The sequence below is a fragment of the Pelmatolapia mariae genome, linkage group LG6 (assembly GCF_036321145.2).
Source record: "Pelmatolapia mariae isolate MD_Pm_ZW linkage group LG6, Pm_UMD_F_2, whole genome shotgun sequence".
Taxonomy (NCBI): domain Eukaryota; kingdom Metazoa; phylum Chordata; class Actinopteri; order Cichliformes; family Cichlidae; genus Pelmatolapia; species Pelmatolapia mariae.
This window is the reverse complement of record NC_086232.1, coordinates 33,872,859-33,879,049: the sequence shown is the minus strand read 5'-3', so window position 1 is coordinate 33,879,049 and position 6,191 is coordinate 33,872,859.

The following is a 6,191-nucleotide window of genomic DNA, read 5'->3' as shown; positions in this document are numbered from 1 at the left end:
TTTTCAGGGTTTTTATCGGTTTTCAGCGTTATTTTGTTATCGTTTTTATCGTTAACTCGGTTTTCCTGGGTCTTTTCACGTGTGTTATGTATAAATCTTCTTTTTTTCGGTACCGGTACTAGTTTTATTTTGTTGTATTTATCCGCGACACCTTAAAGACCAGTCCGTGAAAATATTGTCGGGCATAAACCGGTCCGTGGCGCAAAAGAGGTTGGGGACCGCTGATCTAGATGATATGCTGGTTGCCAGCAGCTCGGAGGGACAGCACATGTCCCACCTGCTTCAGGTTTTTCAGCGCTTGGCAGCACATGGCCTGATTATTAACCCCTCAAAATGTATAGTTTTGTTTGCCGGTCCTGGATTTCGTGCAACACCGTATTTTCAAGGAAGATGCGGTTCAGTTGCCAGACAAAGTCCGGACCGGACCAGATTTTCCGCGTCCCACATCCTTTAAGGCACTGCAAGAATTTTTGGCAATGGTGAATTTTTACAACTGCTTTCTCCCCAGAGTAGCACATCTGCTGCAACCACTGTATGGTGCACTGAAAGGTAAAACGCCAATGACCCTATTGACTGGGTCCCAGAACGGCTCCGGGCATTTTGTGAGGCTAAGTCCACATTGGCTAACGCTGCCCTGCTGACCCACCCGTCCCCTTCGGCAATTCACCGTATACGTTGACCACAAACCTTTGATGTTTGCCATGTCCAAAGTTTCATGTTCTCCTTAAATTGCTGTCTGTCTGAATGATGTCCAAAAGATGGTGTGGGCTTTTTAGATAATTGGGAAACTTTCTGGGGGAAACCTGGTCTTGTTAGGAGAGACAGTACCCAGCTTCTCTCATTTCTAGAAATCTGGCTATTTTCACCAGCCTATTAATCAACCAAAGACCAAGACAGACTTTTGATTCATTTGAAAGCGTGATGCTTAGCCTTGTCCATCCCAGCTGCAAAACTCAAAAAACATTCTTCTTTGGCTCTTGACGAAGGTGGTCGCACTTTTCTCCTCTCCCTTACCCTTATCTTCCCTGCTTGGCTCCTTGTGTCCTTGTCTAGTCTCGTCTACTTTTCTACTCTTGCCCTGGAACACTCTCACAGTCTGTTCTCTAAAACCTAAAAGAGGAATTATGGATTTGATCAACTGGTCCCTGAATGCAATTGACACCCTCTTCTCAACGAGAAACCTGGGCTCGGGTGAGCCTGAGTGTCCTGCAGGGACGTTCCCCGCTGGATACACGATGGACAGGTGGCATAACTGGAGGGTCGTGTGGCTGGCGGGACTGTCGATCGAGGACATTGAAGATATCTACCTTTTCGGAACCATGATAACAGAGTTCTTGCTGATCGGAGCTGGCTTGGCCCTGGCTTATCAAAGATTAAAGAAAGCGGAATCGTCTGTTCAAAACCCCACAAGGCTGCCCGTTTTGATTGAAGCGATGGGACGAGTCGTGACTTCTCAAAATGGGCTCATTGAACGCAGCGTGGATAAGATCTTGGAGAAGCTTGAGGCTGCTGTGAACACTCAGACTAAGACCTCTGAGCGAAAATTGGATAACATCTTGGAGAACCTCACGGCGGTTGTGAGTTCTCAGAATTTGCTCTTTGAGTCCAAGATTGATAACATCCCGGAGAAACTCACGGCTCTCCAATGGGAGATTGAGAGACCAGTGTCGGACTGCTAGAGTGGCTGTGAAATTCACATGCAGTTGTTCGCACTAAAGGAAAAACCACCATCATTTCATGCAGTCTATGGTGTATTGACAGACATGTGCTTTTTGTGCTGGGATGTTTTTTTTCTGTTCTCAAACTGTTCTCCCATTAGGAACTCAGTCTGAGTGGAGTTTTTTTCTCCTCCTCTCATCTCATGTTATGTATTTTCGTTGTTTTTTCCTATCAGCCTACCTCTCTGACATGTCTTCCCAATGTGATGTTTGTGTAAAGTTTGGTCAGAGGGTTCCTTTATAAGTGTGCATGCGCCATTAGCGTGCTGCCTGCTGTAACCTATAATTTCCTTCGGGATTAATAAAGTATTTCTGATTCTGATTATTTGTGATCATCTATCATCCACCTGAGCCTTATACAGAGTTTCTGTCTGATTTCTCAGACTTTTATCTGATTTAGTGCTCAGCTCAGATAAAATAATTATTGTGGGTAGAGCTGGGCGATATAAGATTTTTTCATATCACGATATGTTTTTTTCATTTCAGGTGATAACGATATATATCACGATATAAGCCAAATAACTATATTTGTAAGATTTAAATGTGCCGTTGCTCACAAGTAAAATGTGAAATAATCAGCAGCTTGTCTTGATTTTAATACTTATTTCCCATAATAAGTTCAACAGGGTAGATGTACTTAAGGAACATGAGACTTTTTCAGATAAATAAAGGCAAATATTGCAAACTACACAAAAGGCAGCCGCTAAAGCGTTTAAGTTTCAAAATAGAACAAACAAAACAGACTACTAAATTGTCAATTCCACTTAGAAACAAAATATTAATTCTAAAAATAAATCTTAGTTTGTTTTACAGAAGAACAGACAAAATTGACTAACTTTTGTCAATATCAAATAAACTGAGAACTAAAAGGAAATTTTCAATCTCTCCTTGTTGTATAGCTTTCTGAACTTTCTGAATCCTTTATCATCCGCAACTGAAAATAGTTGTGGATGATTACTATACCTTTCCAATGTCACGTTGTTGTCCCTGGCTCTCTTTCTCTCTCTCTCCCTCCCGCTCTGTTCCTGTGCTACTGCGAGTGTAACTACCGCCCCTCCCCCCTCTTCCCAGCGCAAAGCACAAGGCTCGCGTGCGGAGTGAAGCGGAAAAAAAGTGCGAGAGAGAGGGTGAGAGAAAGAAAGGAAAAAAAAAACCCCACGGCTCGCGATAAGGAGCCGGCTCGCGCCGTTCACATCAAAGATCCGGCTCTAAGAGCCATTTCGTTCGCGATCGACACATCACTACGAAATACCTTCGCACTACGGAACTTCTATGGCCCTTCCGTTCGACAATCTCTCCAGCATTGGAACCATCATCTGTTTTCTCTTCGGTAACCTGGTCACCCACGCTCTTGGTTGATTTTTCTCTAGTCGGCACACTCATTTCCTCCATTACCGGGGCGGCACAGCGGCTGGCTGCTTCCCAAACAACTACACATGTGCGGCTTGGCACTTGTGCTGTACGTAACAAGTCACGTGACATGACGCTGCGGCTGTGATTGGTTCGGCTCTGCGCTACTTAATTTGGATTGGCTGTCCTTCTTTTCTTTTCTTTTTTTAAGAGAGCAAGAGAGAGATGAGGTCTATCGCAATAGTTTAAATTTTCTATCGAGAAAAAGTTATTTCGCAATACATATCGTTAGCGTTCTATCGCCCAGCTCTAATTGTGGGTGATTTTAGCATCCATGTAGATGCTAAAAATGACAGCCTCAACACAGCATTTAATCTGTTATTTATGGACGCCCGTTTTCCGCCACTAAAAATAAAGTATCCATAACTCGTAATTTTGAGTTTCGACTTATTAACTCAAAATTTTCGAAATTAATAAATTTGTTAACTTGAAATTAATTCAAAATTTTGAGAAAAGTAACTTGAAATTTCGAGTTAGCGCTGCCAATCAGTAAAATACATTAATGACGTAATTTCCTTGTTACCCGGAAGCTGAAACCCTCAGCTCCAAATGCTAAGCTACCAGTATTACAGCCAGTCATGAATCCACAAATTGCTGAGTATTTTCAGCGTGGCTTCACCAATGATGAAATCCTTGTGTTATTAGCTGAATCACATGGCGTTACTATCAGCAAACGTACTCTTGAAAGCCCCAGTTTGTTACGATCCGGTTTTGAGTGCGCATTCCTTTGCGGCATATCCTTCCGGATAACAAGAAAATTACGTCATTCACGTAGATTACTGATTGGCAGAGCTCACTAGAAATTTCAGGTTACATTTCTCAAAATGTCAAGTTAATGAGTCGAAATTTCGAGAAAGATAACTCGAAATTTCAAGTTATGGATCCTTTTGTTTTGTGGCAGAAACGGGCTTCCATAGTTGTTAGACTCAGTTGGCTTCTCTCAAAATATAAAAGAACCCACCCACCACTTTAATCACACTCTAGATCTTGTTTGAAAACAGTGGTTCCCAAAGTTTTTTTGCTGGGCCCCCCTTTGTTTTACAAGAAAAATGATCGCCCCCCCACCCCCGCGCGCACACGCACGCACAAACACATCCTCCAACCACACACACCCATATTTTGCTCCATTGCAGTTTATTTCACACCTCAAACATTTAGTAAACAATTAAGCAAATACAAGTAATCTGCAATAAATTACAGGCAGTAAGGAAATAAACTACTAACTCTTTTATGCTACGTCCACACCTACACGGGTATTTTTTGAAAACGCAGCTGTTTCGTCCACACGTAAACAGCGTTTCGAATCACCGAAAACCGAGATTTTTTAAAACTCCTTTTTTGCGTTTACGTGTGGACGAGGAATACAGAGTTCATCACGCAACGTCAAAGGTATGTGCCTTTTTTCACGTCACGCTGTGCGCCACGTTATTTTTTACATGAGATGAATTGCAGAATGGCAGATAGTCAGATTAACAGTGTTTTGTCTCTATCTTCAGGTTTTACACGCTTACATATACACACGCAGTTACTGTCCCTCCATTTATAAAGGCGTCACGGTGTAATTATTTTACATGTAGTTGTTTTTTCCTGTGTAATAATATTCAACATTGCTATCAATACATTTTTCAAAAAAATGCCTCTCTGTGCAAAATGGGTTTAAAAACATAAACAACTGTGGGATACTGTTTGTCCGTGATTTAGACAGGGGGAACAAATTGTGGCAGGATAAGCCTGATATTATTTGTATCCCACTGTAACTTTACTGTATAAAGAGCTAACATCTCCAAAATGTCAGGAGTAGTTATTTATTACAACAAGTGTTTGTGAACTAAAAATCAAGAATGTGGGATACTGTTTGTCCGTGATTTGAAGAGCCCAACGCGTGCTCCCAACAAAGGGAAAAGCAATTCTGCAGGGGAGACCTGCCTTGGCACTTGTGCAGGTGAAGCCAAAGGGAAGATATGCTTCACCATATTTTCTAGTCTTTGGCTTAGAATGAAGTTGGTTTGGAAACATATTCAGCTATGCTTCATCTCCTGCTATGCGTTTGTGTGGGAGCCCCGTGCTAGCAGTGTCCAAGCGTTGGGTTTTTTTCTCCCTTTTCATACTGCGCCCCCCCTAGGGGGCGGGCCCCACACTTTGGGAAGGTCTGTTTTAAAATATGGCATAGAAACTGAACATTTAACAGTGTTTCCTGAAAACCCTCTCTTGTCTGATCATTTCCAGATAGCATTTACATTTAGAATAATTGATTACATACAGACAATTTAATCTTGTCTGATTACTTTTACATACTGGTGAATATTTTGATTCAAATGAGACAGAACAATAAGTTGTTAAAAAACAGAAAAGAAAAGAATATTCCACAGTATATACTCCATAGTATCAACTGACCATTATATAAATGCCACCGCCTTTAAATGATAAGCATTTTGGAGGATCGTTAACAATGCTCTATGCCCTTGGTGTGGCACAGAGAAGTATAAGTTTGTTCTGAGGGTAAAGGCAGGATGCCTTTTGCTTTCTTTTCTTTCCCTGTCACTGAAATCCTAAAATACAAGATCTCATATATTGGCGTCAGGATTTTACTGTAAAAAAAATCCCTGCTGCTGAAACTTCAAAAACCCCAGCCAAATACGTCATGTAAAGTTACTCAATATGTTTTGATCAGACCACTTGTCTGATAATTTTTACATACTGGTGGATATGTGGATTCAAAAGAGGCAGTACAATAATGAGGAATAACATGAGATTTTATAAAACACAAAAGAAAAGAATATATATTTGATCCTGTGAACTAATTACTAAACTGCATGGTAAGACATTATTTAAACATGTAAACCTTTATTGATTTTCCAGTGTTTACTTGTTTCTTTAGAGAAGAGATAATATTTATCAGGTCTAAACTGTTTCCCAACCTGCTGCTGGGAAATTATGTGTACATGTGTTTGGAAAGAGGATGAATAGTAATTTTGTGGGAGTGCAGAAGGAGGGAGGTTAGTGAATAAAAGAAGGATGCTGCACGGCCACGGTTTACTTTAGCAGCAGAAAAGGATCGGGATA